Source organism: Bos taurus, chromosome 10 (genome assembly GCF_002263795.3).
Source record: "Bos taurus isolate L1 Dominette 01449 registration number 42190680 breed Hereford chromosome 10, ARS-UCD2.0, whole genome shotgun sequence".
In the NCBI taxonomy this organism is placed as follows: Eukaryota; Metazoa; Chordata; class Mammalia; order Artiodactyla; family Bovidae; genus Bos; species Bos taurus.
The window spans coordinates 164,366-189,924 of NC_037337.1; the positions used below are offsets into that span (position 1 = coordinate 164,366).

Genomic DNA, 25,559 nt, shown 5'->3' on the forward strand with positions numbered 1-25,559 from the left:
TCAAACTAAACAGAAACCCAGAGATCGATGTCAGAAATGGAGAGGAAGCCTGAGGTTCCCGCCTCAACTCGAGATGAGGCCCTATAAATCCCTGCAGTGATGCAAGAGGAATCCCGAAGTGCCCCTCACAACATGAAAGCAGATATGACTTCCCTGAGGAAACATGAGCGGGTGCCCCAGGTCCCCACGCAACTCAAGAGGAACCCTTAGCTTCCTGCCACAACTGCACGAAAACCACAAAATTCTCCCCTCCATGCCAGATGAGGCCCTTTTACGCTGCAGCATTTCCCAAGAAATCCCACATTCCCTCTTGGAAGTTGAAAGGGAACTTGACACCCTTTATAAAACCACAGAAGCTTCCCGAGATACCCGTCCCCACTTGAGAGGAATGCTGAGTTTCTTGCCACAACTCAAGAAGAGCCACGTTTTCCCCTCATCAACTCGAGGTGAGGGTCAATTCCCCTGCTTCGTCTGGAAAGGTATGCCGATGTCCCCATCGCCCCTCAAGAGGAGGCTGGTCTCAACTTGAAACTGGAGAGGAACCTGGGGTTCTTGTCACAATTTGAGAGACTCAGATTCCCCCATCCACTCGAGATAAGGCCTGATTCCCTTGCACCGATTCGAATGGAACCCAAGAATCAACTCACAGTATGAAGGGAGGACTTATACCCTGGTTGCAAATTTGAGAAAAGCCCCAGGTCCCCAATTCAACTCGACTGGAGGCCTGAAACCTCTTTTACAGCTCAAGAGGATAGCAGAGTTCCATGCCTCAACTCAAATCGAGACCTGACTCCCTGTTTGAAACTGCAGACACACCCCAAAATCCACATCAGAACAGGAGAAGAACACTGAGGTTCCCACCTCAAATGGAGATGAGGCCCTCTTCCATTGCACCGACCCTAGAGGAATCCCGAGAGGCCCCTCACAACTCGAAAGGTTTCCTGACTTCCCATAGGCACCATGAGAAGCTCCCTGAGGTCACCGTCACAACTTGAGGGAACCCAAAGTTTCCTGCCGCAACTCGAGAAAGACCTCGACATTCCCCCTTGAACACGAATTGAGGCCTGATTCCCCTGCAGTGACTCGAAAGCAATGCTGTGCTCCACCTCACAACTGGAATTGAGACTGGACTTCCCTGGGGCAACACGAGAGGCTCCCTGAGTTCTCCGTCATAACTCGAGAAAAATCCGACTTCCCGCCGCAACTCGAGAAAAACCACGAGTTTCCCCCATCATCGCTAGATGGGGCCCTTCTTTTCCTGCAGGGCCTAGAGAGCAATCCTGAGTTCCCTCTCAAAACTCATTAGGAGGCTTGACTCCATTTAGCCCACTCAAATGGTTCCAGGAGATACCCATCACAACTCTAGAGGAGAGCAGAGTGCTTTGCTTCAACTGGAGATGAGGGCTGACTCCCCAGGCGAACCTTGAATGAAACTCCGAGGTCCCTGTCGCCACTGGAGAGGAACACGGAGTTTCTGGACACAAGTCTAGATGAGGCCTATTTTCCCTGCAGTGACTTGCGATGAATCCCGGAGTGCCCATCACAATTCGAAAGGAGACCTGATTTCCCTGAGGCAATACAAGCAGGACCCTGAGGTCCACGTTGCAACTCGAGAGGAACCCCAAACTTCCCACCAGGCCTCGAGGAAGCTGGTCTCACTTGAAACTGGAGAGGAACCTGGGGTTCTTGTCACAATTTGAGAGACTCAGATTCCCCCAACCACTCGAGATAAGGCCTGATTTCCTTGCACCGATTCGAATGGAACCCCGAGAATCAACTCACAGCATGAAGGGAGGACTGATACCCTGCTTGCAAATTTGAGAAAAGCCCCAGGTCCCCAATTCAACTCGACTGGAGGCCTGAAACCTCTTTTACAGCTCAAGAGGATAGCAGAGTTCCATGCCTCAACTCAAATTGAGACCCGACTCCCTGTTTGAAACTGCAGACACACCCCAAAATCCACGTCAGAACAGGAGAAGAACACTGAGGTTCCCACCTTAAATGGAGATGAGGCCCTCTTCCATTGCGCCGACCCCAGAGGAATCCTGAGAGGCCCCTCACAACTCCAAAGGATTCCTGACTTCCATTAGGCACTATAAGAAGCTCCCTGAGGTCACCGTCGCAACTCGAGGGAACCCAAAGTTTCCTGCCACAACTCGAGAAAGACCTCGACATTCCCCCTTGAACACGAATTGAGGCCTGATTCCCCTGCCGTGACTCGAGAGCAATGGCGCGCTCCCCCTCACAACTGGAATTGAGACTGGACTTCCCTGGGGCAACACGAGAGGCTCCCTGAGTTCTCCGTCATAACTCGAGAAAAATCCAACTTTCCGCCGCAACTCGAGAAAAACCACGAATTTCCCCCATCATCGCCAGATGAGGCCCTTCTTTTCTGCAGGGCGTAGAGAGCAATCCTGAGTTCCCTCTCAAAACTCATTAGGAGGCTTGACTCCATTTAGCCCACTCAAAGGGCTCCAGGAGATACCCGTCTGCTGGGAGCGAGCTCCGCCCATGGCAAAGGTCATGAGGAAGGAGGCTTGGCATACTCAAAGGCGGGATTGAGCCTCAGGAGTTCCCCTGGAAATTCTCGAGCATCTACCCCAAAAACCAGAGTCTGCCTACTTTCTGCTTTGTGCTTTCACCTACACCTCTGACTTTACGGGGGGGCTGTCCCCCACTACCTCTCTCTGAAAAAAGAGTTAGCTTACAGCTCCAGTTAATAATTCCTGGGTGTAAGTGTTTCAACCTACAAACTCCTTTGGAAGTCCTCTAGCCTGCCTAAATAGGTTTTTTCGGCCACATGTGATTGTTCAGAGCTGCCCACTGTGAGAGACAGGAGATGTTCTAAACTGTCTAAATACAGATTCCTTTGAGCAGTTAAAAGATTGATTAGAAATTGTATTGGTGAAGGGATTTTCACTTCTTGGGCCAATGTTTGCTGCTAAGTTTCCCTATCCCTTACCTGCTGTGTCCCTGGCAGTGTATTGATTAATATAATTGGTGTAAGTAGTAGCTTTAATATTTGTAACCTTGGACCCTTGAGTTAATTCTTTTTCTTGTTATAGCCCACCACACATTTGCCCTATAGGAATGCAACTTTATCTAATGCTTTTGGAGGGTGGCTCCTGACCAATCACCTTTAGAGAAAAATAAGTTTTCTGAAGAAAGGGCCTTAAAATGGTAACAGGCCTCCAGGCCAGAAGATGATGCAAATCACCTAAGCTTTTGCATATGATAAGTTTGCAGGAAGAAAGCCTGGCTTGCTGCATGACTCTACCCCTTCCCCCATTATCCTCTATGCATAACTTAAGGTATAAAAACTACTTTGGAAAATAAAGTGCGGGCCTTGTTCACCAAAACTTGGTCTCCCCATGTCGTTCTTTCTCTCACCTTCTGGCTGAATTATTCAGCCTCTTTTCTCCACTGAATTTCCTCACTGAGCTATCCTTATTTCAGCCTCTTTTCTTCACTGAATTTTCCTACTGAGCTATCCTTATTCTATTACTCTTTATATCCTTAATTAACGTTTAATTAAGCAGTTGTTTCCTGATCCTCGCCGACGCCATCCCCGCTTCGAATTCCCTGGATCCACCGGGGCTGGACCCCAGCACCCGTCGCAACTGGAGAGGAGAGCAGAGTGTTTTGCTTCAATTGGAGAAGAGGGCTGACTCCCCAGGTGAACCTTGAATGCAACCCCGAGATCCCTATCGTCACTAGAAAGGAAAACGGAGTTTCTGGACTCAAGTCTAAATGAGGCCTATTTTCCCTGCAGTGACTTGCGATCAATCCCGGCATGCCCGTCACAACTCGAAATGAGACCTGACTTACCTGAGGCAATACGAGCGGGACACTGAGGTCCACGTTGCAACTCGAGAGGAACACGAAACTTCACGCCAGGCCTCAAGGAAAACCACAGGATTCTCCCCTCAACTTGAGATGAGGTCCTTTCCTTCTGTAGCATCTCGAGAGAAAGCCCACGTTCCCTCTTGAAACTCGAAACAGTACTCAACACCCTTTATGCAACTCCAGCAGTTTTCCAACATACCCGTCCCCACTCGAGAGGAACACCGATTTCCCCAGCAGACCTCAATCTGAGCCCCTTTGCCCCTCCTCATCTCAAGATGAGGGTCGATTCCCCTGCTTTGTCTGAAAAGGAATCCCCACATTCCCGTCACACCTCAAGAGGAGGCCGGTCTCGCATTGAAACTCAACAGGAAGCCTCGTGGTTCATGCCACAATGCCAAAGACATCGATTTCCCCATCCACTCAAGATAAGGCCTGATGCCCCTAAACTGATTTGAATGGAACCACGAGGATCGACTCACAGCACGAAAGGGCACTGACACCCCGATTGCATCCTCCAAAAAAAGCCACAGGTTCTAAATCCAACTCGACAAGAGGCCTGACACCCTATTTACAGCTCAAGGGGCAAGCCAAGTTCCATGCCTCAACACAAGACAAGGCCTGCCTCTCCTGTTCATACTCCACAGAAACCCCGAGATCGATGTCAGAAATGGTGAGGAACACTGAGGTTTCCGCCTCAACTCGAGATGAAGCCCTACTCATCCCTGCAGCGACTCAAGAGGAATCCCGAGGTCCCCCTAGCAACTCGAAAGCAGATCTGATTTCCCTGAGGAAACACGAGCGGGTTCCCCAGGTCCCCATGCAACTCAAAAGGAACCCTTAGCTTCCCACCACACCTCCACAAAAACCACGAAATTTTCCCCTCCATGCGAGATGAGGCCCTTTTACGCTGCAGACTTTCCCATGAAATCCCACCTTCCCTCTTGGAACTCGAAAGGGAACTTGACACCCTTTATAAAACCTCAGAAGCTTCCCGAGATACACGTCCCCCCTCGAAAGGAATGCTGAGCTTCCCGCCACAACTCAAGAAGAGCCCCGTTTTCCCCTCCTCAACTCGAGATGAGGGTCGATTCCCCTGCTTCATCTGGAAAGGAATACCAACGTCCCCATCGCCCCTCAAGAGGAGGTCGGTCTCAACTTGAAACTGGAGAGGAACCCGGGGGTCTTGCCACAATTCGAGATACATGGATTTCCCCATCCATTCGAGATAAGGCCTGGTTCCATTGCACCGATTCGAATGGAACCCCGAGAATCAACTCACAACATAAAGGGAGGACTGATACCCTGGTTGCAAATTCGAGAAAACACCCAGGTCCCTAATTCAACTCGACTGGAGTCTGAAACATCTTTTACAACTAGAGAGGAAAGCAGAGTTTCATGCCTCAATACAAGTCGAGACCTGACTCCCTGTTTGAAACTGTAGACACACCCCAGGATCCACGTCAAAACAGGTGAGGAACCCTGAGGTTCCCACCTCAACTGTAGATGAGGCCCTCTTCCATTGCACCGACCCCAGAGGAATCCTGAGAGGCCCATCACAACTTCAAAGGATTCCTGACTTCCCAAAGGCACCATGAGAGGCTGAGGTCACCGTCACAACTCGAGGGAACCCAAAGTTTCCTGATGCAACTCGGGAAAGACCTTGAGATTCCTCCTTCAACGTGAATTGAGGCCCGATTCCCCTGCCATGACTGGAGGGCAAGCTCACGCTTCCCCCACAATTGGAATGGGTACTAGAATTTCCTGGGCAACATGAGAGGCTTCCTTATTTCCCCATCATAACTCGAGAGAAACCCCAAACTTCCCACCACAAGTCGAGAAAATCCACTAGATTTCCACCGTCACTGCCAGATGAGGCTCTTCTTTTCCTGCAGGGCCTAAAGAGCAATCCCGAGTTCCCTCTCAAAACTACATAATAGGCGTGACTCCCTTTAGGCCACTCAAAGTGCTCCAGGAGATATCTGTCGCAACTGGAGAGCAGAGCAGAGTGCTTTGCTTCCACTCAAGATGAGGCCTGACTCCCCAGGTGAACATTGAATGCAACCCTGAGATCCCTGTCTCCACTGGAGAGGAACACGGAGTTTCTGGACACAAGTCTAGATGAGGCCTATTTCCCTTGCAGTGACTTGCAAGGAATCCCGTGGTGCCTGTCACAACTCGAAATGAGATCTGGCTTCCCTGAGGTAATATGAGCAGGACCCTGAGGTTCATGTCGCAACTTGATAGAAACCCCAAACTTCCCGCCAAGCCTCGAGGAAAACCATGGGATTCTCCCCTCAACCTGAGATGAGGCCCTTTCCCACTGCATCATCTTGAGAGAAATCCCACATTCCCTCTTGAAACTCGAAACGGTACTCAACACCCTTTATGCAACTCCAGAAGTTCCCCGACATACCCATCCTCACTCAAGAGGAATACCCAGTTTCCCGGCACACCTCAATCTCTGCCCCTTTGCCCCTCCTCGTCTTGAGATGAGGTTCGATTCCCCTGCTTTGTCTAGAAAGGAATCCCGACATTCCTGTCACACCTCAAGAGGAGGCCGGTCTCACAATGAAACTCGACAAGAACCCTCGTGGATCATTCCACAATGCCAAAGACACCAGTTTCCCTATCCACTTGAGATAAGGCCTGCTGCTCCTGCACTGATTTGAATGTAACCCCAAGAATCATGAATAAACATGAATAAGCATTAAAACCATCTTCAGTGAAAAATATCCATGTAGACAAGGCCACGCAGATCCCATATTCACCATGTCTGCTTTAAATCCATCAAGTTTGTCCAAATCACTGAAAATCTCAGTAACACTCTTTAAAAAAAAAAAAAAAGGATGGGAAGAAAAGATATATTCATACAATTTAACAATTGCTGAAATGGAAGTGGGGCTGTGGGTTACATTATACTGTAGAAACCATATGATTTCCTGATTTTGGAGACTATGTGCAGGTTCAGCAGGAGAATGCGCCCATTTTGGATAAAACACATAGAGTATTTTAGATGATGTGGCAAATGAGAGCACTTTTTCCCATTGCTAGGTGTTTTCTGTACATTTTAAATTCCTAGAAAGTAAATTATGTCTCAAAACAAACAAGTCAATACCATAAAAGAAAATCAGATTAGACAGGCATGAAACTTTTCTAGAGAGGTCAAGACTTACCCAGACGAAGTTCAAGGGAAGCTGTGATGCTCACTGCCCTTGAAGGAGTCCACATGGAATGAAGAAGTACTGTGGGAAGTCTATTAGTAACCACCATGCCTTGGGTCCTGTGGATGACCTATTGCAGGAGAAAGAGAGTTTACAAATAAAATTTTCCCCATAACTTCACAAAAAGTTGTTAGACTACATTCAGTAAAGTTGAATAATTTCCGATCAATTTACAATCATATAAAATAGTACAACTTACAATCCCAATCAACATACAAAAATTACTTGCCTTTCTATACACTAATAACAATCAGAAACAAAAATTAAGAAAATCCCACTTACAGTTGCATCCAAAAGAATAAAACATCTAGCAACAAACTTAATCAAGGACATAAAAGACCAGTAGTCAGAAAGCTAGAAAGCACTGATAAAGAAATCAAAGTCAAATAAACAGAAAACTATTCCATGCTCACGCACTGGAACAATGAGGAATTAAAATGTCCATTCCAACCAAAGCCATCAACAAATACACTGACTGCAATCACAAAATAATATTCAATGGCCTTTTTCAAAGAAATAGAAATATTCCTCATACTAGGCTGCTACTATTGAACAGGACCTTAAACGGCCAAGAAGACTCTGAGAAAGAAGAACACAGCTGGAGACATCTTGCTCTCCGACTTCAAACTACATCAGGAACCTGTAGTAACCACCACAGTGAGGAACTGGCAGGAAAACAGACACATGGACTCCAGGAAAGAATAGAGAGCCCAGGAATGAGCCCACATGTACGTGGTCAGTTCATGAAAATCAAACCAGGAACAAGCAAAGAGGAAAGGACAGTCTACTTAAGAAACAGTGACAGGAAAACTGGCCACCTACTCAGAAGAACATCAGTGAAGGTCATCCTCTAGATCATCTAACAGAAATCTAACTGAAAACCTGCCATTTTGCACATGCAGCTCTTTCCCCCTGCCTGAATCCTGAGACGGACCTCCTGTCAGCGCTTAGCTGGACACAGGAAACGTCTACTTTGCCCTCATTTTTCCCTCTTGCAGTGCCTTCGTGCTGGCAGGCACTGAGGCAACCCCGCTCCTCTCAGCCAGGATGTAGCCCCATTAGCCAGGAGCCCGAATCCTGACGGCCCTGAAGAGACAAATCACCCGCCAGCTGGTCACCAAGCCCAGTCTGAAGGCAAAGGGTCCTGCGCCGGCGGGTCAGAGGGGTTTTGGCGCCCCCTGCGGGCCGCCAGAGAAGAGTGGGCAGCCCCGCGCTCACAAAACTCAGAGGGCTCACCCAGAAGCAGCTCTGCTGTGAGCACTCAGACTGGAAGCCCAAACTGAAATGGAGCAAAATAGCTCCATGACCCTCCTCAAAACATGGCTAAGGAACAATCACAGCCTGTGTGGAATGCAGCCATAAAAAAGAACACATTTGAGTCAGTTTGAATGAAGGGGATGAACCTAGAGCGTAATAAACAGGGAAGTCAGTCAGAAATAGAAAAACATGGAATCAAGAAGGATGGGTCTGACGAATCTGTTCACATAGCAGCACCGGAGATGCAGACATAGAGAAGAGACTTAAAGACAAGGGTGGGGAACAAGAGGGAGAGGGTGAGACGAATGGAGAGAGCAGCATGGATGCATGTACACCAACATTTGTAAATAGACAACCAGTGGGGATTTGCTGTATGATTCAGGAAACTCAAACTTGGACTCTGTAATAACCTAGAGAGGTGGGGATGGATGGGATGTGGGAGGGAGATTCAAGAGTGAGGGGACACACGTACACCTATGGTTAATTCATGTGGATGTATGACAAATCAAATCAATATTGTAAAGCAATGGTCAATTAACTAAAAATAAATAACTGTTTTAAAAAAAGGTGTAATAAACAGAAACACAAACTTTGCAACTAACACTGTAATTCAATTTAAAAAACTATAAAATTTGAGAAAACAACAAAAGATCTACATGACCTTTTGTCTGGTGATGAGTTCTAACACACAACAAAAAAAAAGCCAACTTACCAAATTAGGAATATAAATTATTTAAAACATTGACTTTTACAATTTTATACATTTACTCTCTGAAGGACCTCATTCGAGAGAACCAAAAGACAAACTGTTAAATGAACCACTTACCACCCACCCTTGCCAGGCAACAGAGTAGAGAAAACATTGCAGGAGTCATCTTACAACAGGAGGTCCTGGTAAGGAACAAGGAACTAACAATCTACCACCAACCAGGATTCTGGTGAGGTCAAAAAGAGATGGGAGACTGCAGTCCAGAGGTCCTACCAACTTCCCAAGATCCTCCTTGCTGGAATCCATCTTGGCTGAGTGATGCATGTGCCCCCAGGAAGGATCCCAATTCAGAATGACTGGCAAGAGACAAACCAGAAACTAACCCAATGACCATAAATCCTGAGACGGTGAGCCACGTGGCAGAGTAGTTCTCTCCATTTCCCTCACCCTCTGCCCTGGCAGCCCTTCCCAGTGAAGTCTCTCACTTGGACGGTACTCCTCTCCTCAGCCAATTCATTTCAAACTGTCAGATAAGAATCCACACTCAAGCCTTGGAAGGGACCCCACTTCCTTCATCAAAAACCACAATCCAGGAGAAAATATCGACCAAATGCTATCTTGTAGAGAAGGCAATGGCACTCCCTCCAGTATTCTGGCCTCAGAAATCCCAGAGACAGAGGAGCTTGGTGGGCTATAGTCCAACAGCAGGGCATTTCTGAGGGGAGGAGACAGTCCCAGGGAAGCTGAGGCACTCGCCAAAGGCTCCAGAACTTTGGATGACACAGCCAGAACTGTGGTTACCCCTCAAAACTCGAATGGTGACTTGACTTTCCTGAGGCAACATGAGCAGGTCCCTGAAGTCCCTGTCGCAACTCGAGAGGAAATCCAAGTGTCATGCTGCAACTCGTGAAACCCAGAGATTCTCCCCTCAACACGAGATGAGGCCCCTTTCCATTGCAGAGTCTCGAGAGAAATCCCACCTTCCCTCTTTAGCCTCGAAAGGGTACTTGACACTCTTCAGGCAACTGAAGAAGTTCCCTGACACATATGTCTCCATTCAAGAGGTAGCCCAAGTTTCCCACCACAACTAAAGAAGAGTCCCGGTTTCCCCTCCTCTTCTTGAGATGAGGGTCCATTCCCTGTTTAGTCTGCAAAGGAATCCCGATGTTCCCATGACACACTTTGAGGAGGCCAGTCTCACATTGAAACTCGAGAGGAACTTCAGGGGTCATGCCACCATTCGAAAAGACCCTGATGTCCCCATCCACTCGAGATAAGGCCTCATTCCCCTGCAACGACTTGAATGTCACCCTGAGGATCAACTCACTACACAATGGAGGTCTGAGAGCCCAGTGGCACCTCTAGAAATAGTCCCTGATCCATACCTGAATGCGACAAGAGGCCTGACACCCCTTTGCCACCTCGGGAGGGAAGCGTAGTTCTATGCCCCAACACGAGACGACGTCTGACTCCCAGGGGAATCTCCATAGGGGTCCCGAGATCCCTGTCAGAGCTGGAAAGGAACCCTGAGTTTCCCGCCTCAACTGGAGATGAGGCCTTAGTAGCCCCCACCAACTCGAGGGGAATCCAGAGAGGCCCCTCACAACTCGAAAGGATTCCTGACTTCCCAGAGACAACACGAGAGGCTCCCTCAGGTCCCCGTGGCAACTGGAGGGAACCCACACTTCCTGCTGCAACTCGAGAAACACCTTGAGATTCCCACTTCCATGCCAATTGAGGCCTGATTCCCGTGCCATGACTCCAGAGCATTCCCGTGCTCACCCTCACAACTCGAATGGAGAATTGACTTCCCTGAGGCAAAACGAGAGGCTCCCTGAGTTACGAGACAAACCAGGACATGCCCCTGTCAATGCAAGATGAGGCCCTTTTCTCCTGCAGCACAGCAGAAGCAATCCCAGGTTCCCTTTCAAAACTCGAGAGAAAGCTTGACTCCCTTTATGCAACTCAAGGGCGCCCAGACATCCCCATCACACCTCGAGATGAAAGCCGAGTTTCCCGCCACAACTCAACTGGAACCCAGTGTGTCCTACCTCATCCGGAAATGAGGGCCCATTCCCTGCTTCAACTCAAGAGAAATCCTAACTTCTCCTCGCACCACAAGAGGAAGCCTGTGTCACCACTTGAAACTCGAGTGGAACCCCACGGATCTGGCTGCAAGGAAAAAGGTCGCTGAGTTCTCCCTCCGCTGCATATAAGTCCTGATTCCCCTGCATGGGCTCCAGTGGAACACCGAGTATCCCCTCACAACAGGATGGGAGGCCTGTCGCCCCTGCCTATCCTCTTGAAAAAGCCCAAATTCCCCACCTGAACTCGACCGGAGGCCTGACAGCCCTTTGACAACTTGAGACAAATGCAGAGTTCCATGCCTCAACAGCAGACGGGGCCTGACTCCTTAGTTGAACCCTAATAGGAAGCCCTAGATCCCAGTCGCCACCGGAGAGGAACACTGAGTTTCCAAACTGAACTCTAGACACTGCCCTATTCACCAGCAGCGACTCGAGAGGAATCCCAATGGGACCCTCACAACTTGAAAAGAGACCTGACTTCTCATAGGCAACACGAGCGGGTCCCTGAGATCCCCATTGCAACTCGAGAGGAACCCCACGCTTCCCGCCAAAACCCATGAACAACCACGAAATTCTCCCCTCAATGAGAGATGAGGCAATTTTCCACAGCAGTGTCTCGAGAGAAACCCCACGTTCCCTCTTGTAATGGGAAAGGGTACTTGAAACCCTTGATGCAACTCAGGTAGGTCCCCAATATACCCATCTCCAATAGAGAGGAACCCCGAGTTTCACGCCACAACTCAAAAAGACTCCGTTTTCCCACTTCTCTAATCGAGATGAGGGTCGATTCCACTGCTTCGATAGGAAAGGAATCCCGACTTTGCTGTCGGCCCTCAGGAGGAGGCCAGTCTCCCCTTGAAACTCGAGCGCATCCCCAGGAGTTGTGCCTCAATTCGAAAAGACCCCGAATTCCCCATCCACTCCAGATATGCCTGATTCCCCTGCACAGACTTGACTGGAATCCCGAGGATCGACTCAAAACACAAAGGGAGGGGTGACGGCCCCGTGGAACCTCAAGAAAAAGCCCCAGAACCCTGTGTCCACTCGACAGGAAGCCTGACACCTCTTTGACACCTCAAGAGGGAAGTGGAGTTCCATGTCTCCACATGAGACGAGGCCTGACTCCCCTGTTGAAACTCCATAAGAACCCTGAGATCCATGTCAGAATTGAAGAGAAAGGCTGAGGTCCAGCCTCAACTCGAGATGAGGCCCTATGCCCTTGCACCGACGGGAGAGGAATCCCAAGACGCCCCTCACAACTAGAATGGAGACTTGACTTTCCTGAGGCAACATGAGTGGGTTCGTGAGGTCCCCATCACAACTCAAGAGGAACTCCAAGTGTCCTGCCACAACTCGAGAAATCCAGGAGATTCTCCCCTCAACGCAAGATGAGGCCCCTTTCCACTGCAGAGTCTCGAGAGAAATCCCACCTTCCCTCTTGAGCCTCGAAAGGGTACTTGACACCCTTTAGGTAACTCAAGAAGTTCCCCGACAAACCCATCTACACTCAAGAGGAACCCCATTTTTCTTGCCACAACTCAAGAAGCGCCCCGGTTTCCCCTCCTCATCTCGAGATTAGGGTCCATTCCCCTACTTCATCTGCAAAGGAATCTCGAAGTTCCTGTCGCACATCAGGAGGAGGCTAGTCTCATCTTGAAACTCGAGAGGCACTCCAGGGGTCGTGCCACAGTTCAAAAAGACCCCGATGTCCCTGTCCACCCCAGATAAGGCCTCATTCCCCTGCAACGACTCATATGTCAGCCCAAGGATCAACTCATGACATGAAGGGAGGCCTGAGAGCCCCGAGGCACCTCTAAAAATAGCCCCTGATCCCTACCTCAACTCAAGAGGAGCACTGAAAACCCTTTTCCACCTCGAGAGAGAAGCAGAGTTCCATGCCCCAACACGAGATGACGTCTGACTACCCAGTGGAATCTCCATAGGGACCCCGAGATCCCTGTCAGAGCTGGAGAGGAACCCTGAGTTTCCCGCCTCGACTCGACATGAGGTCATAGTCGCCTGCACCAACTCGAGAGGAATCCCAAGAGGCCCCTCACAACTTGACAGGATTCCTGACTTCGCAGAGACAACATTAGAGGCTCCCTCAGGTCCCCGTGGCAACTGGAGGGAACCCACACTTCCTGTCACAACTCAAGAAACACCTTGAGATTCCCCCTTCCATGAGAATTGAGGCCTGATTCTCCTGCCGTGATTCTAGAGCACTACCGTGCTTGCCCTCGCAACTCGAATGGAGGATTGACTTCCCTGAGGCAACATGAGAAGTGCCCTGACCTTCCATGGTACCTGCAGAGGAACCCCAAGCCTCCCGCTGCAACTCGAGACAAACCACGATATTCCCCCGTCAGCACTAGTTGAGGCCCTTTTCTCCTGCAGCGCCTGGAGAGCAATTCCGAGTTCCCTCTCAAAACTCGAGAGGAGGCTGGACTCCCTTCATGCAACTCAAGGGGGCCCAGAGATCCCCGTCACACCTCATGATGAAAGCCGAGTTTCCAGCCACAACTCGAGAAGAGCCCCGTGTGTCCAACCTCATCTGGAGTTGAGGACCCATTCCCTGCTTCAACTCAAGAGGAATCCCAACTTCCCCTCGCACCACAATAGGAGGCCTGTGTGACCAATTGAATCTCGAGTGGAATCCAGTGGATTTTGCTGCAAGGGAAAAGGACACTGAGTTCCCCCTCAGCTCGAGATAAGTCCTGATTCCCCTGCACCGGCTCCAACCGAACACCGAGTATCCACTCACAACCAGATGGGAGGCCCGTCAGCCCTGCCTATCCTCTTGAAAAAACCCAAATTCCCAGCCTGACTCGACTGGAGGCCTGAAACCCCTTTGACAACTCGAGAGGAATCCAGAGTTCCATGCCTCAACACCAGGTGAGGCCTGACTCCCTTGTTGAACCTTGGAATCTCCATAGGGTCCTCAAGACCCTGTCACCACTGGAGAGGAACACTGAGTTTTCAAACTGAACTCTAGACACGGACCTATTTGCCGGGAGCATCGAGAGGAATCCCAACGGGCCCCTCGCAACTTGAAAAGAGATCTGACTGCTCTGAGGCAACACGAGCCGGCCCCTGAGATCCCCGTTGCAACTCGAGAGGAACCCCATGAGTCCCGCTGCAACCCGTGAACAACCACGAGATTCTCCCCTCAACGTGACATGAGGCAATTTTCCAGAACAGTGTCTCAAGAGAAACCCCACATTCCCTCTTGAAATGGGAAAGGGTACTTGACACCCTTGATGCAACTCAGGAAGATCCCCGAGATACCCGGCCCACTAGAGGGAAACACCGAGTTCCACGCCACAACTCAAAAAGAGCCCCGTTTCCCCCCTCCTCTCATCGAGATGAGGGTCGATTCCCCCTCTTCATGAGGAAAGGAACCCCGACTTTGCCATTGGCCCTCAGGAGGAGGCCGGTCTCCCCTTGAAATTCGAGCACATCCCGAGTTGTGCCTCAATTCAAAAAGACCCCGATTTCCCCAGCCTGATTCCCCTGCACGGACTCAACAGGAACCCCGGATATCGACTCAAAACACAAAGGGAGGGGTGACAGCCCCCTGGCATTTCGAGAAAAAGCCCCAGAACCCTGTGTTCACTCGACAGGAAGCCTGACACCTCCTTTACACCTGGAGAGGGAAGCTGATTTCAATGTCTCCACACGAGACGAGGCCTGACTCCCCTGTTGAAACTCCATAGGAACCCCGATATCCATGTCAGAACTGAAGACGAACCCTGAGGTTCCGGCCTCAACTCGAGATGAGGCCCTATGCCCTGCACGGACGGGAGAGGAATCCTAGGAGGTCCCTCGCAACTCGAATGGAGACTTGACTTTCCTGAGGCAACACGAGCAGGTCCCTGAAGTTCTCGTCGCAATTCGAGAGGAACTCCAAGTGTCCAGCCGCAATTTGAGAAACTCAGGAGATTGTCCCCTCAACGCGAGATGAGGCCCCTTTCCACGGCAGAGTCTTGAGAGAAATCCCACCTTCCCTCTTGAGCCTTGAAAGGGTACTTGACACACTTTAGGCAACTCAAGAAGTTCCCCGACATCCCCATCTCCACTCAAGAGGAAGCCCTAGTTTCCTGCCACAACTCAAGAACAGACCCAGTACCACTAATCATCTCAAAATGATAGTCCATTCCCGTGCTTCATCTGCAAGGGATCCCGACGTTCCCGTCGCACATCAGGAGGAGGCTGGTCTCACCTGAAATTCGAGACGAACTCCAGGGACTGTGCCACCATTCTAAAAGACCCCAATGTCCCCGTCCACTCTAGATAAGGCCTCATTCCCCTGCAATGACTCGAATGTCACACCAAGGATCAACTCCTGACATACAGGGAGGACTGAGAGCCTGGAAACACCTCTAGATATAGCCTCTGATCTTTACCTCAACTCAACAGGAGGCCTGACACCCCTTTGCCACCTCAAGAGGGAAGTGGAGTACCATTCCCCAACACGAGATGACGTCCGACTCCCCAGGGGAATCTCCATAGGGACCCCGAGATCCCTGTCAGAGCTGGAAAGGAACCCTGAGTTCCCGCCTCAGCTCAAGATGAGGCCCTAGTTGCCCGCACCAACTCAGTGGGAATCCTGAAGGCCCCTAACAACTCAAAAGGATTCCAGAGAAAACATGAGAGGCTCCCTCAGGTCCCCGTGGCAACCAGAGGGAACCCACACTTCCTGCCGCAACTCGAGAAAAACCTTAAGATTCCCCCTTCCAGGCAAATTGAGGCCTGATTCCCCTGACGTGACTCCAGAGCACTCCCGCGCTCACCCTCGCAACATGAATGGAGACTTGACTTCCCTGAGGCAACACGACAGGCTCCCTGAGCTCCCGGTGTTACCTTCAGAGGAACCCCAAGCCTCTCTCCACAACTTGAGACAAACCACGTGATTCCCTCCTCAACGCGAGATGAGGTCCTTTTCTCCTGCAGCGCCTGGAGAGCAATCCCGAGTTTCCTCTCAAAACTCGAGAGGAGGTGACTCACTTCATGCAACTCAAGGGGGCCCAGAGATCCCCGCCACAACTCGTGATGAAAGCCAAGTTTCCAGCCACAACTCGAGAAGAGCCCCGTGTGTCCAACCTCATCTGGAGATGAAGGCCCATTCCCTGCTTCAACTCAAGAGGAATCCCAACTTCCCCTCACACCACAAGAGGAGGCCTGTGTCACCAATTGAATCTCGAGTGGAACCCCGTGGATCCTGCTCCAAGTAAAAAGGATGCTGAGTTCCCCCTCAGCTCAAGATAAGTCCTGATTCCCCTGCACCGGCTCCAACGGAACACCAAGTATCCACTCACAACCGAATGGGAGGCCTGTCGGCCCTGCCTATTCTCTTGAAAAACCCCAAATTCCCCGCCTGAACTCGACTGGAGGCCGGACATCCCTTTGACTATTCGAGAAGAATGTAGAGTTCCATGCTTCAACACCAGGCGAGGCCTGACTCCCTTGTTGAGCCTTGGAATCTCCATAGGGACCCTGAGATCCCTGTTGCCACCAGAGAGGAACAGTTTCCCGACTGAACTCTAGACACTGCACTATTCGCGGGCAACGACTTGAGAGGAATCCCGAAGAGACCCCCACACAACTCGAAAAGAGACATGACTACTCTGAGGCAACATGAGCCGGTCCCTGAGATACCCATCACAACTCAGATGAACCCCAAGCTTCCCGCCACAAATCGAGAAAAACCACAAGATTCTCCCTCAACGCAAGATGAGGCCCTTTTCTAGAGCAGTGTCTCGAGAAAAACCCCACGTTCCCTCTTGAAAAGCAAAAGGGTAATTGACACCCTTGATGCAACTCCGGAAGTAACCCGAGATACCCGTCCATTCTAGAGGAATACCGATTTTCATGCCACAACTCAAGAAGGACCCTGTTTTCCCCCTCCTCTACTTCAGAGGAGGGTCGATTCCCCTGCTTCGTCGGGAAAGGAATCCTGATGTTGCCGTTGCCCCTCAAGAGGAGGCTGGTCTCACCTTGAAATTCAAGCGCATACCCAGGATTCGTGCCTCAATTCGAAAAGACCACGATTTCCCCAGCCACTCCAGATAAGCCTGATTCGCCTGCACTGACTGGGCTGGAACCCCGAGGATCAACTCAAAACACGAAGGGAGATGTGACAGCCAGGTGAAACCTCAAGAAAAAGCCCCAGAACTCAGTGTCCAGTAGACAGGAAGCCTGACACCTCTTTGAAACCTCAAGAGGGAAGCTGATTTCAACGTCTCCACAGGAGACGAGGCCTGACTCCCCTGGTGAAACTCCATAGGAACCCCGATAACCATGTCAGAACTGAAGAGGAACCCTGAGGTTCCGACCTCAACACGAGATGGGGCCCTATGCCCCTGCACCGAGTGCAGAGGAATCCCAGGAGGCCCCTCAAAACTCGAATGGAGACTTGACTTTCCTGAGGCAACACGAGCGGGTCCCTGAGGTCCTCGTCGCAATTCGAGAGAAACTCCAAGTGTCCGGCCGCAACTCGCGAAACCCAGGAGATTCTCCCCTCAATGCAATATGAGGACCCTTTCCACGGCAGAGTCTCGAGAGAAATCCCACCTCCGTCTTGAGCCTCGAAAGGGTACTTGACACCCTTTAGGCAACTCAAGAAGTTCCCTGACATACCCGTCTCCAGTCAAGAGGAAGCCCGAGTTTCCTGCCACAACTAAAGAAGAGCCACGGTTTAACCTCTTCATCTCGAGATGAGGGTCCATTCCCCTGCTTCATCTGCAAAGGAATCCCGACACTCCCGTCTCACATCAGAGGGAGGCCGGTCTCACCTTGAAACTTGAGAGGCACTCCAGGGGTTGTGCCAGTTCGAAAAAACACTGATGTCCCCTTCCACTGAAGATAAGGCCTCATTCCCCTGCAACGACTCGAATGTCACCCCGAGGATCAACTCACGACACGAAGGGAGGCCTGAGAGCCCCGTGGCACCTCTAGAAATAGCCCCTGATCCCTACCTCAACACAACAGGAGGCCTGACACCCCTTTGCCACCTCGAGAGGAAAGCGGAATTCCATGCCCCAACACGAGACGACGTCTGACTCCCCAGTGGAATCTCCATAGGGACCCTGAGATCCCTATCACAGCTGGAAAGGAACGCTGAGTTTCCCGCCTCAACTTGAGATGAGGCCCTAGTCGCCCACACCAACTCGAGAGGAATCCTGAGAGGCCCCTCACAACTTGAAAGGATTCCTGACTTCCCAGAGACAACATGAGAGTCTCCCTCACGTCCCCGTGGCAACTGGAGGGAACCCACACTTCCTGCCACAACTCGAGAAACACCTTGAGATTTCCTCTACCATGTGAATTGAGGCGTAATTCCCCTGCCGTGACTCCAGAGCACTCCCGCGCTTGCCCTCGCAACTCGAATGGGGATTGACTTCCCTGAGGCAAAACAAGAGGCTCCCTGAGTTCCCCGTGGTAACTGGAGAGGAATCTCAAGCCTCCTGCCACAACACAAGACAAAACACGGGATGCCCCTGTCAACGCTAGATGAGGCCTTTTTCTCCTGCAGCACCTCGAGAGTAATTCCAGGTTCCCTCTCAAAACTGGAGAGAAAGCTTGACACCCTTTATGCAACTCAAGGGGGCACAGAGATCCCCGTCACACCTCGAAATGAAAACCGAGTTTCCTGCCACAACTCGACTAGAACCCCGTGTGTCCCACCTCATCATTACATGAGGGTCATTCCCTGCTTAGCTCAAGAGGAATCCCAATGGCCCTCGCACCACAAGAGGAGGCCTGTGTCACCACTTGAATCTTGAGTGGAACCCCATGGATGTGGCTTCAAGGAAAAGGAAATCGAGTTCCCCCTCTGCTGCAGATAAGTCCTGATTCCCCTGCACCTGCTCCAGTGGAACACCGAGTATCCCATCACAACAGGATGGGAGGCCCGTCAGCCCTGCCTATCCTCTTGAAAAAAAAACCAAATTCCCCACCTGAACTCGACCGGAGGCCTGACAGCCCTTTGACAACTTGAGAGAAATGCAGAGTTCCATGCCTCAACACCAGACGAGGCCTGACTACCTAGTTGAACCTTGATAGGAAGCCCAAGATCCTAGTCGCTGCCCGAGAGAAACACTGAGTTCCGAATGAACTCTAGACACGGACCTATTCACCAGCAGTGACTCGAGAGGAATCCCGACGGGACCCTCATAACTCGAAAAGAGACCTGAATTATCTGAGGCAACACGAACCAGTCCCTGAGATCCCCGTTGCAACTCGAGAGGAACCCCACGCTTTCCGCCGCAACCCGTGAACAACCAGATTTTCCCCTCAATGCGAGATGAGGCCCTTTTCCAGAGCAGTATCTCAAGAGAAACCCCACGTTCCCTCTTGAAATGTGAAAGGGTACTTGACACCCTTGATGCAACTCAGGAAAGTCTCTGAGATACCCGTCCCCACTAGAGAGGAAACCCGAGTTTCATGCCACAACAAAAGAAGAGCCCTGTTTTCCCCCTCCTCTCATCGAGATGAGGGTCGATTCCTCCTCGTCATGAGGAAAGGAATCCCGATGTTGCCACTGGCCCTCGGGAGGAGGCTGGTCTCCCCCTGAAACTCGAGCACATCCCCAGGAGTTGTGCCTCAATTCGAAAAGACCCCAATTCCCCATGCACTCCAGATATGCCTGATTCCCTTGCACAGACTTGACTGGAATCCCGAGGATCATCTCAAAACACAAAGGGAGGTGTGACAGCCCCGTGGCACCTCGAGAAAAAGCCCCAGAACTCTGTGTCCACTCGACAGGAAGCCTGACACCTCTTTGAAACCTCGAGAGAGAAGCAGAGTTTCAGGTCTCCAGACAAGACGAGGCCTGACTCCCCTGTTAAAATTCCATAGGAACCCTGAGATCCACGTCAGAATTGAAGAGGAACACTGAGGTTCTGGTCTCAACTCGAGATGAGGCCCTATGCCCCTGCACCGACTGGAGAGGTATCTTGAGAGTCCCCTCGCAAATCAAATGGAGATTTGACATTCCAGAGGCAACATGAGCCAGTCCCTGAGGACCCGTCCCAACTCGAGATGAACCCCCAAGCTTCCCGCCACAACCCGAGAAAATCCACGCAAGATGAGACCCTTTTCCAGAACAGTGTCTCGAGAGAAACCCCACGCTCCCTCTTGAAACGTGAAAGGGTAATTGACACCCTTGATGCAACTCCAGGAAGTCCCAGAGACACCCGTCCACTCCAGAGGAACACCGAGTTTCACACCACAACTCAAGAAGGACCCTGTTTTCCCCCTCCTCAACTTGAGATGAGGGTCGATTCCTCCTCGTCATGAGGAAAGGAATCCCGATGTTGCTGTTGCCCCTCAAGAGGAGGCTGGTCTCACCTTGAAATTCGAGCACATACCCAGGATTCGTGCCTCAATTTGAAAAGACCACGATTTCCCCAGCCACTCCAGATAAGCCTGATTCGCCTGCACTGATTGGGCTGGAACCCCGAGGATCGACTAAAAACACAGAGGGAGGTGTGACAGCCGGATAACACCTCGAGAAAAAGCCCCAGAACCCTGTGATCACTCGACAGGAAGCCTGACACCTCTTTTACACCTGGAGAGGGAAGCTGATTTCAAAGTCTCCACATGAGACAATATCCCTCCCGATATCCATGTCAGAACTGAAGAGGAACCCTAAGGTTCTGGCCTCAACTCGAGATGAGGGCCTATGCCCCTGCACCGAGTGCAGAGGAATCCCAGGAGACCCCTCGCAACTCAAATGGAGACTTGACTTTCCTGAGGCAACACGAGCGGGTCCCTGAGGTCCTCGTCGCAAGTCAAGATGAATTCCAAGTGTACCGCCGCAACTCCAGAAACCCAGGAGATTCTCCCCTCAATGCGAGATGAGGCCCCTTTCCGCAGCAGAGTCTCGAGAGGAATCCCACCTTCCCTCTTGAGCCTCGAAAGGGTACTTGACCCCCTTTAGGCAACACAAGAAGTTCCCCGACATACCCGTCTCCACTCAAGAGGATGCCCGAGTTTCCCACCACAACTAAAGAAGAGTCATGGTTTCCCCTCCTCATCTCGAAATGAGGGTCCATTCCCCTGCTTCGTCTGCAAAGGAATCCCGATGCTCCCGTCACACGTCAGGGGGAGGCCAGTCTCACCTTGAAACTCAAAAGGCACTCCAGGGGTCGTGCCACCGTTTGAAAAGATGCCAATGTCCCTGTCCTCTCATAATAAGGCCTCATTCCCCTGCAACGACTCAAATGTCACCCCGAGGATCAACTCATGCCTCGAAGGTAGGCCTGAGAGCCCCGTGGCACCTCTAGAAATGACACCTGATTCCTACCTCAACTCGACAGGAGGCCTGACACCCCTTTGCCACCTCGAGAGGGAAGCGGAGTTCCATGCCCCAACACGAGATGACTTCTGACTCCCCAGGGGAATCTCCATAGGGACCCTGAGATCCCTGTCAGAGCTGGAAAAGAATGCTGAGTTTTCCGCCTCAACTCAAGATGAGGCCTTAGTGGCCCACACCAACTATAGAGGAATCCCGAGAGGCCCCTCACAACTTGAAAGGATTTCTGACTTCCCAGAGACAACATGAGAGTCTCTCTCACGTCCCCGTGGCAACTGGAGGGAACCCACACTTCCTGCCGTAACTCGAGAAACACCTTGAGATTCCCCCTTCCATGTGAATTGAGGCCTGATTCCCCTGCTGTGACTCCAGAGCACTCCCGCGCTTGCCCTCGCAACTCGAATGGAGGATTGACTTCCCTGAGGCAAAATCAGAGGCTCCCTGAGGGCACCATGGTACCTGGAGAGGAATCTCAAGCCTCCTGCCGCAACATGAGACAAAACACGAGATGCCCCGTCAACGCAAGATGAGGCCTTTTTTCTCCTGCAGCACCTCGAGAGCAATTCCAGCTTCCCTCTCAAAACTTGAGAGAAAGCTTGACTCCCTTTATGCAACTCAAGGGGGCCCAGAGATCCCCATCACACCTCGAGATGAAAGCCGAGTTTCCCGCAACAACTCAAATAGGACCCCCTGTGTCCTACCTCATCTGGAAATGAGGGCCCATTTCCTGCTTCAACTCAAGAGGAATTCCAACTTCCCCTCGTACCACAAGAGGAGGCCTGTGTCACCGCTTGAATCTCGAGTGGAACCCTGCGGATCTTGCTGCAAGGGAAAAGGACGATGAGTTCCCCCTCCGCTCCAGATGATTCCTAAAACCCCTGCACAGTCTCCAATGGAACACCCAGTATCCCCTAACAACAGGATGGGAGGCCTGTCGCCCCTGCCAATGCTCTTGAAAAGGCCCAAATTCCCCTTCTGAACTCGACCGGAGGCCTGACAGCCCTTTGACAACTCGAGAGAAATGCAGAGTTCCATGCCTCAACACCAGTCGAGGCCTGACTCCCTTGTTGAAACTTGATAGGAAGCCCGAGATCCCAGTCGCCACTGGAGAGGAACACTGAGTTTCCCGACTGAACTCTAGACACTGCCCTATTCACCAGCAGCAACTCGAGAGGAATCCCGATGGGCCCCTCACAACTCGAAAAGAGACCCGACTTCTCTGAGGCAACACGAACCAGCCCCTGAGATCCCCGTTGCAACTCGAGAGGAACCCCACGCTTTCTGCTGCAACCCGTGAACAACCACAAGATTTTGCCCTCAACGCAAGATGAGGCCCTTTTCCAGAGCAGTGTCTCGAGAGAAACCCCACATTCCCTCTTGAAACGCAAAAGGGTACTTGAACCCTTGATGCAACTCAGGAAAGTCTCCGAGATACCCGTCCCCACTAGAGAGGAAACCTGAGTTTCATGCCACAACTAAAGAAGAGCCCCGTTTTTCCCCTCCTCTCATCAAGATGAGGGTCGATTCCCCCTCTTCATCAGGAAAGGAATCCCGACGTTGCCGTCGGCCCTCGAGAGGAGGCCTGTCTCTCCTTGAAACTCGAGCGCATCCCCAGGAGTTGTGCCTCAATTCGAAAAGACCCTGAATTCCCCATCTACTCCAGATATGCCTGATTCCTCTGCATGGACTTGACTGGAATCCCGAGGATCGACTCAAAACACAAAGGGAGGGGTGACAGCCCCCTGGCACATTGAGAAAAAGCCCCAGAACCCTGTGTCCACTTGACAGGAAGCCTGACACCTCTCTGAAACCTCAAGAGGGAAGCGGAGTTCCATGTCTCCACATGAGACGAGGCCTGACTCCCCTATTGAAACTCCATAGGAACCCTGAGATCCATGTCAGAATTGAAGAGGAACCTTCAGGTTCTGAATTCAACTCGAGATGAGGCCCTATGCCCCTGCACTGACTGGAGAGGAATCCCGAGAGGCCCTTTGTAACTCGAATGGAGACTTGACATTCCAGAGGCAACACGAGCGGGTCCCTGAGGTCCCCATCGCAACTCGAGAAGAAATCCAAGTGTCCTGCTTATACTCGAGAAACTCAGGAGATTCTCCCTTCAACGTGAGATAAGGTCCCTCTCACTGGCAGAGTCTCGAGAGAAATCCCACCTTCCCTCTTGAGCCTTGAAAGGATTCTTGACACCCTTTAGGAACTCAAGAAGTTCCCCGACATACCCATCTCCACTCAAGTGGAACCCCAAGTTTCCTGCCACAACTCAAGAAGAGACCCAGTTTCCACTCATCATCTTGAGATGACGGTCCATTCCCCTACTTCATCTGGAAAGGAATCCCGACGTTCCAGACACATCAGGAGGAGGCCGGTCTCACCTTGAAACTCGAGACAAACTCCAGGGGTCGTGCCACCATTCAAAAAGACCCTGATGTCCCCGTCCACTCGAGATAAGACCTCATTCCCCTGCAACGACTCGAATGTCACACCAAGGATCAACTCACGACACAAAGGGAGGCCTGAGAGCCCCGTGGCACCTCTAGAAATAGCCCCTGATCCCTACCTCAACTCGACAGGAGGCCTTACACCCCTTTGCCACCTCGAGAGGGAAGCGGAGTTCTATGCACCAACACGAGATGACGTCTGACTCCCCAGTGGAATCTCCATAGGGACCCAAAGATCCCTGTCAGAGCAGGAAAGGAACCCTGATTTTCCCACCTCAACAAGAGATGAAGCCCTAGTCGCCCACACCAACTCGATAGGATTCCCGAAGTCCCCTCACAACTCGAAAGGATTCCTGACCTCGCAGAAACAACATGAGAGGCTCCCTCAGGTCTCTGTGGCAACTGAAGGGAACCCACACTTCCTGCTGCAACTCGAGAAACACCTTGAGATTCCCCCTTTCATGCAAATTGAGGCCTGATTCCCCTGACGTGACTCCAGAGTACCCATGTGCTCGCCCTCGCAACTCGATTGGAGACTTGACTTCCCTGAGGCAACACGACAGGCTCCCTGAGCTCCCGGTATTACCTTTCAAGGAACCCCAAGCCTCTCTCCACAACTCGAGACAAACCACGTGATTCCCTCTTCAATGCGAGATGAGGTCCTTTTCTTCTGCATCTCCTCGAGAGCAATCCCGAGTTCCCTCTCAAAACTCGAGAGGAGGCTTGACTCCCTTCATGCAACTCAAGGGGGCCCAGACATCCCCGTCACAACTCGTGAGGAAAGCCGAGTTTCCCACCACAACTCAAGAAGAGCCCTGTGCGTCCAACCTCATCTGGAGATAAGGACCATTTCCTGCTTCAACTCAAGAGGAATCCCAACTTCTCCTCGCACCACAATAGGAGGCCTGTGTGACCAATTGAATCTCGAGTGGAATCCGGTGGATTTTGCTTCAAGGAAAAAGGACGCTGAGTTTCCCCTCTGCTCGAGATAAGTCCTGATTCCCCTGCACCGGCTCCAACAGAACACCGAGTATCCACTCACAACAGAATGGGAGGCCTGTCGGCCCTGCCAATGCTCTTGAAAAAGCCCAAATTCCCCGCCTAAACTCGACTGGATGCCTGACAACCCTTTGACAACTTGAGAGGAATTCAGAGTTCCATGCCTCAACACCAGTCGAGGCCTGACTCCCTTGTTGAGCCTTGGAATCTCCATAGGGACCCCGAGATCCTCGTCGCTACCGGAGAGGAACACAGTTTCCCAACTGAACTCCAGACACTGCCCTATTCACGGGCAGTGACTTGAGAGGAATCCCAATGAGCCCCACGCAACTCGAAAAGAGACCGTGACTCCAGAGCACTCCTGCACTCGCCCTGAGGCACTCCTGCACTTCTCTGAGGCAACACGAGCAGGTCCCTGAGATCCGCGTCCCAACTCGAGATGAACCCCAAGCTTCCCACCACAACTTGAGAAAAACCACGAGATTCTCCCTCAACGTGAGACGAGGCCCTTTTCCAGAACAGTGTCTCAAGAGAAACCCCACATTCCCTCTTGAAACGCAAAAGGGTACTTGAACCCTTGATGCAACTCAGGAAAGTCTCCGAGATACCCGTCCCCACTAGAGAGGAAACCTGAGTTTCATGCCACAACTAAAGAAGAGCCCCGTTTTTCCC

The 25,559-nt window shown here is 51.3% G+C and overlaps 1 pseudogene; it reads right to left on the reverse strand.

Moving 5' to 3' along the window:
- Window positions 1-25,559, reverse strand: part of LOC787243 (coiled-coil domain-containing protein 3-like) — a 117,623-nt pseudogene that overhangs the window by 22,761 nt on the left and 69,303 nt on the right.